Source organism: Dermacentor variabilis, chromosome 6 (genome assembly GCF_050947875.1).
Source record: "Dermacentor variabilis isolate Ectoservices chromosome 6, ASM5094787v1, whole genome shotgun sequence".
NCBI lineage: Eukaryota > Metazoa > Arthropoda > Arachnida > Ixodida > Ixodidae > Dermacentor > Dermacentor variabilis.
This window is the reverse complement of record NC_134573.1, coordinates 174591549-174606126: the sequence shown is the minus strand read 5'-3', so window position 1 is coordinate 174606126 and position 14578 is coordinate 174591549. Positions and strand designations below refer to the sequence as shown.

Genomic DNA, 14578 nt, shown 5'->3' with positions numbered 1-14578 from the left:
CAGTAGTTTTATCGGCCGCATTAACGTGCTGTAAACGTTCGGTCATCACGTTAACTAAATTAACAGGCATGGTGTCACGCGCGCACAGGAAAACAGGAACACATTTCACTCGATGACTGTGGACACTCGCTGTCCTGACGCCGACGTGACGAAGAGCGGCAGCAGCGGCGAGCGAATTCCCCTTCGTGCCGCCACTCGCTTCAACACAGCGTCCACGAACACTGAACAAAGCGCACACGAAGCCACCAGCTATCTCGGGTTTACCAAGCTTTGCACCCACCGCAGATTACCTCCAAGAAACGCGGCCGCGTTCAGCCGTTGCATGCGCAGCAACGGCCCGAGGAGAAGCGAAGAAGCGGAGAAGGGGGGTACCCTTCCCCCCTCCCTCTTAGCGTGCACCCCGCTTCCCCACTTGCGCGCGCGAAACAATGCGGATCCTCCCCACCCTCCTCCCTTGCACGCGTGAGATCAAGCCACCATACTTCTAGGCTCACCATCGCACGTTTTACCCACGCACCTACAGCATACGGCGTGTGACCGCGAGCTTATCGCACTTGGACTCTATAGAATACATCACGGCAACACCGACAACGACGATGGCGGTGGAAATCTGCCTGGAGTGCCTATAAATTGGTATCGCAGTAAAACTATGGGCATAAGTGTACGTGTATACCAATGTCTATGCAAAAATTAGTGCAGTCAGTCCTGATGACGAGACACGGTGTGGCCTAGGCTACGTCAAGGCGGCGTTCCTTACCAAATGTTAATAAATATATGAGTCGCGAGACCAGGTACTCATTATCAACATAGAGTTTAATACGTTTGAGCCAAGTCTACGCAAATTCAACAAGAGAACGTGTTGGCTTTCTGGGTAACGTTGTCACAAGCGGTTAATGCGACATATAAATTGTTATACCAAGTAAATTTCAGAGCAAAAATAGATAACCGGGCATTATACTGTAGGTATAGCTAAACTTAGATTGTATTTGCGTAGCATCACTTAACACGCACCATTCTTTTGCACATTCTAAAGATTCTTTTTTGTCTTTAGTGTTCCGAAAACAGTCGAACGGTTGGAACTATAGACTACCACTTAACCGTTCTCCCCTACCGATACCCGATGTGTTCTGCCCGGAGAAGAGCGTCAAGCGGTGCTTGCAATGTGTCGACATTAACTGCAGCGTCGGTCGTAACTGCTTACGTTGTGCAATGTTCAAAAGATGAACACATACTAGCGCAATCAGCGTAGTGTTTTGCTCAGTAATGAGGCAAGCGCACTGGACTCTGGTATTCATTTTCAGTATAGCCTCAGAAATGTTGTGCGAGCACCGCCACACAAGTGTGGCAACACGTATGCTCAATCAAGCCGCCGGCTGTATGCTTTCGAGCAATAGTTTACACAATGCAGCGATCATTCTCGGATAAAAGACGAACAGTACTGCAGGCCTAGTCGAAAAATCGAGCAAAAGCAGTTCGAGAAAGTTTCTTCGCAACCATAGTTTTGTTGTTTGTAATAAAACATCTCTCGTGCGCGACTGAACGCCTTTTCTGATTCCTTTTCTTAAATTCGATTTATTTATTTATTTATTTATTTGCAGACAAGCTAAAAGCAGTGAGGAAAAAGACTAGCTATTGGCGTGTAAACTGTCATCACTGCTGGAATATGAGGTTAGGATAGAAGTTTGGTTCTACTGCAAACAATAGAGAAGCGACGTCTGTAAATGACGGGCAAAGCAACACTGATGTTTGCGACGATGCATGTCGCAGGCCCAGCTGTCACTGGTCGTCGATTCGTTCCTTTTACTACAAACGTTGAATGGATCGAGATGACCGTTCGCTTTCACTGTCATGTCTAGCTTCAGCGATAGGATACGAAAAAAAGAAAAAAGAAACCTTCAAATGTCAAATCAGCAAGAAAGGACAAACAACAGCAATAAATTGGTCTACTTGAGGTACTGTTGTCAAGAGACGTGTTTTCTTACCGTCTTTACTTTTCCCTTTGAAAGTCTTGTCCTTACAGTCACTGCCATTTCATTCTCCTTCTCGCTTCTTTAGTTTAATCTTCTTAGGCTTTTTCGATCATGCACAACTGTACTCTTAGCAACGTTGTCTCGGAAACACTTCTGGATACATAACTACCCTCTCTTCAAATGTATTAGTTTGCCGTGGTTACGATATTAACTGAGATTCTACACAGCTTTTCCAATATCATAGCGCTGAATAGGAAGAACATGGATAAAATAGGCAGTCACCCACAGAAAAGAAGCTATGCGCTCTTTATATCTCATTGTGTGAATTGCGAGAAAGGACAAGCTGATTCGCATGGACCGTAACAGTATTCAGGCACAAAGGAAACATTGTAAAGGCATCGGATCCACCGTGAGGCATGCTCATTTCATTTCTCGACGATTGCGTGTAGCATTTGTTGACGCACAACTCTCCTCCGGCATTCCCACACAAATCGGAAATGTCAGAGGCAACATGCGTCGCTTGTTTCGTGAAAGCGCCGGTGGAAATCTCGAACTTGTTTGAAGAAATTCACTGACACCCCGAAAGAAGGCGTTGCGGTCTTTGCCTCTCCAGGAATAGCAAATTATGTGAGTCCCACTGGAGTCGGCGTTGCAACAATTGATCAAAAAAGAAAGATTTCAAAGCTTGATGAATGTGTTGCAGCAAAATGTTTTGTACAGTACGCCTTGGAGTCGTTGAGATAGTAGAAATGGAGTCATGATGCGGTCCCATCTCTGTCTTTCTTTCATTTATTCCTCTTCTGACTTGTTCTGTGTTTCTTTCTATCTCTTTTATTCTCTCTAGGAGCACAGAGAGATAAACAACTCTGCGCCATTTCCGTCACCAATCGACGTTGTTTAAAAAAGTGTACAAGAAAGCAAATACTTAACAAAAGTGTGTTTACACGGTTAAGGTTTTTTGCGTGGCACATTTATTTTTATTTTTTGACGGATTGTTCCAGAGAGTTCTTAAAAAGCAGTGAGGTACTATTCTGAGAAAATTCTCATAGACGAGCAGTGTGCCTAGAAACAAATAAATGATCCACAATTTTGCGCTTCATCACCCCGTAAAGTACCCGTCATAACAGCCCCAAGGAGAAACAAAACACCGCACATATGAGAGACGAAAAGGGGCGCAGCTATCCGTTCAGACCTGAAAATTAATTTCCCCTTCTGTCGCGCTTCTCTGAAGACGTGCTTGAAAGTCATTCGAGTGCGTCTCTGTCGCTTGGGTTATAACGTTACCTTAGAGCCGGCCGTCTTTTATTTCACTCATTTTCTCTCTTATACCGTGAAAACCCAGCAGGCGCAGGGTTGCATGACGTTCCTTTTTCCTAAAGTAAGGAAAGCTCCACCTATTTCACTTTCGCTACTCCTCGTTCATCAAGCGGGCTATACTGCGTATCTCAAATACGATGCAGTATTGGTGTATATAGGCAGAGCTGGTATCAGCTCGTTGGTGTCACGTTTAGTAAGTTTTGGGCACGTAACAAAAGTTTCACTTTTGCCTGCAATTTGGTTGTTTTAAATGGACAATGAACAGATTCCGGTAATTTAAAAAGCACCATTAACTACGAGAAACATCTCAAGGAAAAGGTACCACGATGAGCTGGTTCTGCTTCGCACTGTAGGAACGTCGGATGTCGGTCGTCCGTATATTTAGCGCGGCCCGGCCTAGTATGGGCGCGTTCAAGTTGCGCAGACGTAGAATAGATAGCACCGGCTTCAGCACATGTTCAGGAGCGCGAGATGCTACTAAGCTTTGGGAACTTAATACAGCTGTTTCTATAAGACTCCTTGCGCCATTCTTCAAAAAAGAAAAAAAGAGGCTTGGAAAACCCGAAAAATTTCATCATACTATACCCCATCGAGCACCCTTCATTGGACCTTTCTCTCAAGAGTGAGAGAGAGGGATATAAGGAAGGCCGGGAGGTTAACCAGTCAAGAGACCCGTTGGCTACCCTACGCTGGGGGAAGGGGAAGAGACAGAAGAGAGAGAGAGAGAGGGTATAGAGGCGTGCACGGACAGTACATGAGTCAAAGCTACTTGTGCTAACCAGAAGTTCTCAAAAAGCACAAAAGTGCCCTTACTGCCTTCTGAGCCTATGATTGGTGGGAGCGGTGCTCTGGTACTGTCTGTTCACTCAGAGGACTATCGTCTAGTTTCCTCAATGTGTTGGGCAAGATTGTCTTTGTGCTTGAAATTGAGGACAGTGGCACAATAAGTGGTCAATGTTCTTCTCGCATCCGCAAACATCACATGCAGGACTGTAAGCAATTTCAATTAGTGCTGAATGAGCTTTCGTCAAGGCAACTCCAAGCCACAACCGACATAGAAGAGACGCTTTGCGTTGGTGCAGTCAAGTCGGAGGTCTGCGTGGCAGTAAAGGGTGTAGTCTGTGCAGTCTAGTGCGCCTTGTATGTGCGGTGTTCCACTCTGCTAAGGAGATCGTGCTTGCTAGAATGCGAAGTTGTCTCGCAACGTCGGCCCTTGAGAGAGGAATAAGGACGCAGTGGTCTTCTTTGTTTGACGTCCGAGCTGCCTTATCTGCGTCATCGCTTCCAATGATACCGCATGAGCTGGTATCCATTGAAAAGAGATGTCATGGCCTTTTTCTCTCAAGTGATGGACAAGTTCTACGATTTTGCACATGAGCAGATCGGAGAAATGACTGTACACATTGCAAGGCCGGCTTTGAATCGCACAAGACTGCCCATTTTCTAGGACTTTCAGTATTGATAACGTGAAGCGCGTCGCGGAGAGCTGCGAGCTCTGCAGCTGTAGACGTAGTGACATGGAAAGCCTTGAACAGCTGGGTTATTCTCATTGTTTGTATAACTACAGCACCGCCGGAACTTCTTGATGTAGTTGAACCATCAGTATAGACGTGCGTGCAGTCGCTGTATTTCTCGTACGAGAGAAATAAAGTTAGTTGCTTGAGTGCTGATTACGGCAAGTCCGACTTTTTCTGAAATCCTGGGATTGTAAGGTTTATTTGAGTACGGCGCACACACCATGGATGAATGGAAGGTCTTGCTGCAGGTGCGTAACCTGACCTGAGAGAGGCACGGTGCGCGAAGATAGTTGCACTGAATCTTGTGTGGCGCCTTTCTACTAGGAGACTTGTGAGGTGGTGCGTAGGGGTCCGGCCGGGCGAAGTGCCTTTGTGCACACGCATTGTTTCAATTGTAATGTGCGTTCTAATATCGTGATCCTGAGCGACTGCAATAACTTAAGTCGTTGACGCACTCCGCGGTAAGACCAAAGCATATCTCGAGGGCTTGGGCTTGGATGCTTTGGATTGTATTAGGTTAGTTCTGCAGCTGTTGGAGATTACCGGTAGGCTGTACCACTGGAATCCAATAATGCGTACCCTGTACAGTTGAAGCATAGATTGTATGGACACTCTCCAGGCCTTTCCTGCTAGGAACTTCAACATATGGCAAACTCCCGTCAGTCGTTTTCTCACATATTTCACATGAGGAATCCAGGGGATATTTCTGCCAATGACCACCCCCAAAAATATGACTTGTGCTGTACGAGATTCGTCGACGGATATCACGTATGGAGACATTGGCTTCTTGGTAAATGCCACCACAGCGCACTTTTCACATGATATTTGAAGTCCTTGTTCTCGAAGGTAGGATGATGTTAAAGTGCTTGCCTTCCGAAGCCGCGCGCGAAGCTGCAGTCGCGTCACGCCCGACATCCAAATACATGTGTCGTCGGCATAGATGGAGAGTCTAAGGGCGCATGGAAGGATGTCGGTGAGTCCAGTGAGTATTAGATTGAAGAGCGTTGGGCTCACTACTCCGCCCTGAGGCACCCAGCGGTTACTATAATGCTGGAAGGTTGGTTGGACCATCCCCGGTAAGTATGAAAAAAAAAATCTCTTATGTAGATTGCTGCTAATCCAGAAATACATATCGCAGCCCAGTCCTACTGCTCCTAACGCTTTGAAAATCGCTTCGTGCCTTACGTTATCGTATGCTCCTTTAACATCCCGCAACAGGGCAGCAGATAATCTTTCGGAGGACTTCTGAAGCTCGACGAACGCCACCAAGTTGTTAACGTTGTCCATGGAAGAACGGCCACGCCTGAAACCGGCCATTGCATCTGGATATACCTGGTCATTTTTCTGGTACCATTCCAGCCGTGCTAGAACCATCATCTCCTTTAATTTTCTAATGCAACTCACAAGCGCAATTGGTCGGTATGATGAAATGTCTGCAGGCGACTTGCCAGGCTTGAACAGCGGAATTAAGCGACTGGTCTTCCATTCCATACCTGTCTTCCAGGAGCTATTGAACAACAGCAGGCGCACTTTCCGAGCCTCTTTGGCAAGATTACGTAGCGCACGGTAGGTTATACCATTGGGCCGGGGTGATGATGAACGCTTGCACAAGGCAAGTGCAGCTTCGAGTTCGTCCATGCGGGGTCGCGTGAAATCCGTGAGTGGTCGAGAGTCGATGTTCCAGCGGGTCTAGTTTCGCCAGCAATTCTACTGCATAAATCTTCAGCGATGTCAATATCTCTGCATTGTTGGTGAAGGGCCAAAGACTTGAAAGGCCGGGTGGCGCTGCTGGGTGGTTCCACGGAGACCACGAACCGTTCTCCATATGCGAAACAAAGGTTCTTGTGGATACAAAAACTCGCAGAATAACATCCACCTTTGCGATGCAAGTTTGTCCATGCGACGCTGAATTTTCTTTTGAGGTCTTCTGGCCAACTTCAAGTCATGTACAGACTTCGTACGCATGTATCTTCGCTCTGCACGGCGAGGAATTGCACGAAGCTTCTCCAGCTCAATGTATTCAGTGCGTGTAGACGTTCTCGGAAGCGAATGCATGGCAGCCTAAAGGACACCCTTTAAGGTGTCCTTTAGGACCAGAGGAGTAGCCATCACGACAGCCGTCTTCAACGATTGATTTAACCATCGGCCAGTCGATAGATTGAGTGACGCTGGCTAACTTGGAGTTTGTCAACCCTTCAATCCTAAGATAAGTGGGATAACAGAGCCTTCAAAAAATATCACATGAGCAGCAACATGTCTCGGCGTGCAGCTTGTTTTCATATACGACGCGGCCATGGCGACAAATGGCGAGCACTAGGCTGGCATCAAAAACTTACTAAAATCTATTCATCATCATCATCATCATCATTTATTGTCCCTTAAAGGCCCCTGTCGGGGTATTACATAAGGAGGGAGCGTATACAAGGTAGAATAAGAACAAAGGTCAAAAACATAACAATCAACATTTATGTGTTCACTTAAGTGTCACGTATACGTAATAAAGAAATACACAGGCTTAATATCCCTTCTGCGCTACACATAAAGCCTTCCCGGCTGCTGCATCTAACAGACTCATAGCTGCGTCTACAACCATTGCTTCAAGCTGCAAACGCAGCCGATGCTGACAATCCTCCTACAACTCTCATGCGTTTCATACCAATGTATGGCGCTTCCGTTCATGTGGACAACACATAATAATAATAATAATAATAATAATAATAATATAATAATAATAATAATAATAATAATAATAATAATAATAATAATAATAATAATAAATGCGAAATAGCATTACTTGCGCTATTTTATCAAACTATGTCGAAAGAAACTACTGGCAGCATATCACTAGTGGTGGGAATCAGAATAACCTCCTCTTTTTCGTTTTTTTTTTTTGGCCAGGTGATTCGATGGCTGAAGCAGTCTTATATGGATGGTAAGTGGACGCCCCTATATCCTTGCTTTGACCCATCGTAATAACCAACACCGTGATAGTGAATTTGCCAGTCGATGACACACTGCTGTTGGACTGCAAAAGGTGCTTTTGTCAAAGAGTCCCTTACTGGCTGAGTTGACGTTTATAGCTTTCGCGGCAATGCGTGAGTTTTCTTTGGAAGATAAAGCACACCACACACGCACAAAAACTGTCGTGTTGGCACCTTTCGGGGCAACCGACCGAGATACGGGGCTTCGCTTAGCACTTCGGCGCTTCCCGAAAGGCGAACGCGTTCGTACCGACGCTGGCAACGAGCTTCGCCATCGGAAGTGACGATCGGTCACCGAGTATTGGTGGCGCTGTTCTCGCTTCCCTGCACATCTGAGCGACGTGACGTCGATTGAACCAAATTACAGCCCGTTCCACTTTCGTGGCTGCAAATCAAAAGTTCGTGCCATCTCTGCGCTGGAAATAAGGAGGGAAGAGAGAAGGGGGGGGGGGGGGATCTTCGCCAGTGAAATGACGCGATGTTTACGGAATAAAGTTGCGTCGTCTGGTTGAGGACGTAGAGATTTGTTTGTTTCTCTGGGTTCTTTTTCTTTTTTGCTGTGTCTGTGTTTCACGTGGTGTCAAATGCGAGTTCCGAAGGGTTTCAGAAACGTTTGGACACTTTCCACCGACTTCTATAGCCCTCTACACACGTTCTATGCAAAACATATTCAGCGTAACTGAAAGTTTTTGTAGGGGAGCTGTTGTGTGCAGGTGTATGGGACTGAACTCAATAACTCGGCAGTAAATGGTTCAACACAGGCTTTTTAAAAAAACCTGAAAGAACTTATGTGGTGTGTTGAAATTGTCACCATCAGATGATAAATACAGGTAGCGATCAGTTTTCACTGACTGGCTCCTTTTAAACGTCGAATAATACCGCATAGTTAAGGGTGAAAATGTGCACCTATCGCATTACGTGCGTTTTATTACATTGTGTTGCTAATTGAATAGGGCCACCGTGGCTATTTTCTAACCTCTGACGTAGTGCGCATCAGAAGACTTCTACAGTCACTGTAACATAACTGTGGGTGGCCATAACATTTATATTCATTTTTGTTTCAATAAAAATGCTAGGTTTACAAAAAAACAAGTACGCACAAGAAATAAAGACGTGCATCGGAGACTACAAAACATTCAAAGCTGCTTTGATATTTAACGTAGGAATGTTTTTTAACCATTAGTAAAATATTGAGGCTGTGAATGATAACGCCCTTCTTCAATAGGGTGAAGAGTTCGACTTAACAGTCTATAGGTATATGACTCAGTTATTGTTATCCTCATTAACTAATGGGGTTTTACATACCAAAAGCACTTTCTGATTATGAGGCACGCCGTAGTGGAGGACTCCGTAAATTTTACCACCTGAGGCTCTTTAACGTGAACCTAATTATAAGTATACACGTGTTTTCGCATTTCGCCGCCATCAAAATACGACCGCCGCAGCCGCGATTTGATCCCACGATATCGTGCTCAGCTGCCCAACACCATAGCCACTCACGAACCACGGCGGGTATATGACTCAGTGCTCAAGCTCACGAGACTGCGTCCTGTAGAATTCCCAGAATTTATATATATATATATATATATTTATATATAAGTGTTGTATAAGTGTTGTATTGTGGTAGGCCTGAGTGCACAGCCTATTAATAACGTATTTCTGAAGTCTAGATGATTCGTAGACTACGGTTACTTTTGTGTTGCCGGGTCAGAATAGAACAGGGGCAACTTGTCTGAATCAATGCAAGTTGGATAAGGTTTCTAGAATATCACTGGTGCTCATTTGCAATAATTCATCAATCGCGCCGAATTAATAATGCGAAAAAATTCACCAACAATTACGATACTCCCTAATGAGAAATTTGAACGCAGCTCTATACGTTTTCATTATGCGATATACTTGCTGGCGCGGACCATCTGTCTCTTGCGACCCGTTCCAAACGGAGCGAAGTGCGGCGCGACTGCCTCGCTAATCGGGACATCGCGAACGGCAGCGCGTGGGCTCGATTCACAGCAGCCGCTGCAGACAGACCTCCGCTTATGCAGCGCTCTGTTTCCATAAACACGACACGCGCTACTCCGGCGCCATGTAGTAGCCATCGTCGCCGCACAGCCCGTCTTGCGCGGCACTACTCTTTTCTTTTCACGCTTTCGTTCCATCAACGACGAGAGCGGCCCTTCGTCGTGCCACCAGTGTCAGCGGCGACAACAGCCAGGAGAGCGCCACATCGAGCCTTACTCGTAGCCGCCGCTCGCCATCGCTCCTTACAAGAGCAGTGATCACTCTCCCACACGCTGGTACCGTGGACTGACCTCAGCAGCAGACGCCGAGGACGAGCGTAGCCTTTCCATATCATGGCATTCTGCCCCCCCCCCCCCCTCGGAAACGCAAATAAAATAGCTCACGCGCCTGCGTATGCCGTGGGCGCCGGCAACTCAGCGCATGCGCAGGCAGTCTTCCCTTCCCTCCCCGTCTGCTTTCCGCCTCATGGTTCCTCAGCACCCTTCTCCGGCACTTTCGTCCTCCTCTCTTAACTTCGGCCTGTCTTTCATCTGCGGCTGCGCTTCGAGCTCGCTTTCGTTCTTCATAGCGCTTGTTCGCACGGTTACACCGACGCCGCCGACGCTCGCCGCAGGAACGGGCTATTAAGAGCTGCGCTCTAAAGTGTACTACATAACACGTTAAACACTCGGAAATCTCTACATTTGAATGCATATTATTTCATCCCATAGCTGCATGGTGGCGCACAAGTAATAATGCAGGCAAGCATTTTAGCCTGCCTGTCGTGTAACAGTGCACCGTTTCAGCCAAGCTTGAAGCGTATGTAGTTTGCGCTCGTGTAATAAAGGCACGTCAAAGCTCCTCCTGCCTTTCCGCTGGCGTTATGTCATGCACTGCAGCCGGCCTCCCTTTCAATAAAATGTGCGCAGGAAGGCGTCAGCCGCGCATGCATGCCCGGCAAACAAAGCCGCGTGACTGCATGTCATGCGTCGGACACTTAGTGTAAACAACAATTTTCTGGCACATGGTATTGCTTTTTGCCCCATGTGATGCTGTTACCGGCTTTCACTTTGTCAATGGCAGTTACATAACTGTCCCTCATAACAGCATTACTCATGCATTGTACAGAGTTTTCGTTATCTTTTTATGTTTCTTGCGCTCGCTTAGTTTACAGCAGAAATATTTCCGTGTTATGTAAGTGCGTCTTCAGTGACCCTGGCTCGGCGCTCAACGCACATCAAGTGATGAGACAGAAGACGCTTCGCTAATGAGTTTCGCTTGTATGACGGGGCTTATGTTTACGGAAAGTCATATTTGGTCCAAACGTGGAAAGGTCGGTTGGAGACGTTTACCTGTTTTATCGTTGTCAGAATTGATAAGCTCGTTAGCGTGACGCCGTATATTATTTCTTTTTTCGTGTCTGATTGCATGCATACAAAACATATGCCTAATGGTGTCCAAGGCATGTACCAGGAAAAAAATTTGCAGAATCCTAATATAAAGAAAATTATTCAACACGACCACGCAGGTAGCACGTGCACCAAAAAAAATAAAATGTGTTCTGATATGCCACTTACAGCAGCTATACTTCTTTACTTCCAGGCGAAAACCTTTTCCTCGCTGTTCATTTAGTGATCAGGTTTCGTGTTGACAAAACTGCTCCAAGGCTATAAAGCGGTTCGCAAGAGTACTCGCTATTGAAGAGTGAAAAACCATTGTCACGAAGGAACTGCATGTTAACGCGTCCTGTCTTGTGTATATTGTCACGTAGTGACGCTGAAGAACACAGCAGCAAAACCGTGAATAACTTTTTTCAAGGGCAAACCTGTGCGCACAAAATCAAGTTGCACTCAAAGCGCCACGACAACGGCGAACGCAGTCGTCGATCGCCGAAACCTGATCTGCCGGTGAGCGCGTCGGCTTTTATACGTGAGCCATCGAAGGCTCCAGAGTAATCGCTGGTGCCCGTGTGTCTTCCAGAATGTGTGTATTCGTGTCGCGCAAACAATAAGATTACACAAGTTTCGATGGCAAGAGACAATGGAGAGAACCATCGATAACATTCCGGTAATCATACGGGCGCCCCTTGCGCTGAGCGATAAGATGTTAGTGGGTGAAATGCAGTCCCCGAGAAAAGGATAAGTACGTGTGTCAATATGTATCATACATATTGTGTGGTGTACTCCGCTTGCTTAAACTTTCTGTGAACTGTGCATTAATTTTATTTATGCACTTCATTTTGATCATTATATTCGGCTGGCCTATACTAGATCTCAATTGCTTGGTTAAGCGAAAGGGGTTAACAGTATGACCCATAAAGTCAACGTATTCTATATGTCTATAAACTCATTTTTGTTTTTACTTAGTGAATTCAGCCGCATTTTACGAGACCGACACATAACGATGAATTTTGTATCTGAGGTCAATGGATCGCAATAGAAGGAATACACGAAAAATGAAACAACTGCACAAATCACTGCTCCTACTTAGTGGAAATGCGCCGGTCCTCCATAAACTTAGATTTATGACAGTGGTAGCTGCCGCCTTCATGGTTCCTTTTGTCACCTCGCTTATGCATAACCGCGTTTTGTAACTTGCTATAAAGCGAGAGCTTGGTGATTCAAGGATGTCGGAAGCACGTGGTCTGAAGACAAGATCCGCTATCTCGTCTGCAATAACGTGCTGCACGAGAAGTAAGTGCACAAACAACATCTTATTATTCTCGGCCTACGTGTTTTGCCTTCAGCACACTACTCTTAATTTTTCGTACCTCAAACAATGGTGGAACTTTGACAAGATTAGACGTTAGACGTGACAAATGACAGAAAAGCAGCGGAATCGAATAAAAGAAACGTATAGGAATTCAGGACTGTCCAACGTAACATTCGGTAGAAATAAAAAAAAAATGTATATATCGCTGCGTTATAAGAACCTGACACTTTCTCACTTTGTAAACGATGCGTGCCTTCAGTAGGATATTCAGTGTGGTATACGCTCGCCTAAGACGTGTAGGAAGCTTTCAGCAACAGTGGCGCAATAAAGGATGAAAACACAAAACAAGGCTCGCAAGATGTTTGGAATAATACTAACAAAACTGGCTTTTCGGGAAAAGTACCACCGGGATTTCAGTGCGCCGCGACAACCGGCATATATTCAAACAAATGACTGCAGATGCACGCAACAATATCGCGACTACGTGAAAGCTGCCTCTGGTGCGTGCTATGCAGTTGCGCGACTTGTCACAGTTGCTGTCGCACCAAATTCCACATCACAGTGAAGCGACGCAGAAGACGACAGGCGCAAAGAAGGCGCATCGGTAAAGATAAAATGGCGTAGAGCGCATCTATCACCGCCGGTCCTCGTCTTCGTGTGTCTGAGCGTCCTCTACACTCGAAATGTTGATCCTCGACTAAGGTTGTAGCGTCGCAACGTGGCACTTCGCATGTTATGTCTGTCTTTTGCCGCTCTTCATGTGCCCTGTATCCCTACTGACCCAATTATTTATGCGTAGGTACGCGCTCCGCGTTCAAGAGCCTCCTTCTTATTTATTCAGTAGCGTTGTACAGCGCACCGTCGTTGCCCAAGACGAGCAAGTGAGAACTTCGAGGGCGCAGTATTCTTTTTTTTTTCTTCCCGCTAGTTACGTCGACTATGTATTAATACCAGCTTGTACGGTGATACAACGTGATACAGGGCCGCGGAGACCATATTCCGGTCTTTGGGTACGAGTTAAAGAACCTGAGGTAGTCAAATTATTCCGGAGACCTCCCCTATGACGCCTGTCACAGCCCCCAGGGCAGTTTGTGGATGTTAAATCCCACAATTTAATACAACGGGCAGTTTACTATGCCATTTTTGCCACTTCCTACACTGGCGAAGAAATGCACAAGCTAAATGCGTGGGAAAGGAAGGGCGCTTGAAAAATAAACTCGTATCCCCCAAAACATGTAGAGTTGCGCAAGTTAAAGCTTGAGTCACCTATATTAACATTGCCCGTTTATGAAAGTGTCTGCTAACTAGTTTGGATGTTTCGTGTCTGGTCGGCACTTGACGAGAGTAAATTGTAGACGGACAGACGCAGATACAAGGCGTAGATGACTGTTGCTTATTTTAGTTTACAAGGTTTACTTTATGCGTGTAATTGAAGTGCTGTCGGTAATTACAGTGTTTTGGCCCGCCAGTCGGTTTTCCGAGGCTAGAACATTCCTGAAGTTCCTGACTTGCGTGTCCTACTATTTTAATATAAAGACTTCAAAATAAGAAGGCTTTGAAAATAAAGGCTGCTGTTGCTAACAGCGCTACGTGTGTGCATTCTTTAGTGCCTTCTCATGACACTGTTCCCTGCCCACGCTGCAGCTCGCTCGTTTCAAGATGAAGAACCAACGGACCCAAATCGCCACTCTCATTTGCTACTATTAGATACGCAACACCTTCTTTAGTGCACCTTGTCAATCTTATGTTCTGCCACTCTCTCTCTCTCTCTCTCTCCACGTGTAGGGTAGCCAACTAGACAAAGTGTGCACTTAACTTTCCTTGTATATCTCTTTCCTTCCGTGATATGTGATAGACGTTGGGATGAACAACAAGGGCTTCAGAGCGTAATTACCTGACCGTCGCTGCGACGACTGCCCTTGTCATCGACGACATTCTCTGAGGAAGAGATGGGGGCATTTTTGCGCACTTTTGAGCCTCACTTGTGTGCTGGCCCGCGGGTATGAGGATTGTATTTCGTTGCGCCAGTCTGCTGTCAACGGTGTGGGGGTCGAGCACGTGGAAAAGAGGAGAGACGTTG

The 14578-nt window shown here is 46.1% G+C and overlaps 1 long non-coding RNA gene across 1 annotated transcript in view; it reads left to right on the top strand.

Moving 5' to 3' along the window:
* The window catches only part of LOC142584449 (uncharacterized), a 116291-nt gene that overhangs the window by 86127 nt on the left and 15586 nt on the right, over positions 1–14578 (top strand). Inside the window, exon 2 of the long non-coding RNA XR_012828792.1 lies at positions 7703–7736. This is a non-coding gene — a long non-coding RNA (uncharacterized LOC142584449). The remainder of the gene's footprint in view (positions 1–7702; positions 7737–14578) is intronic.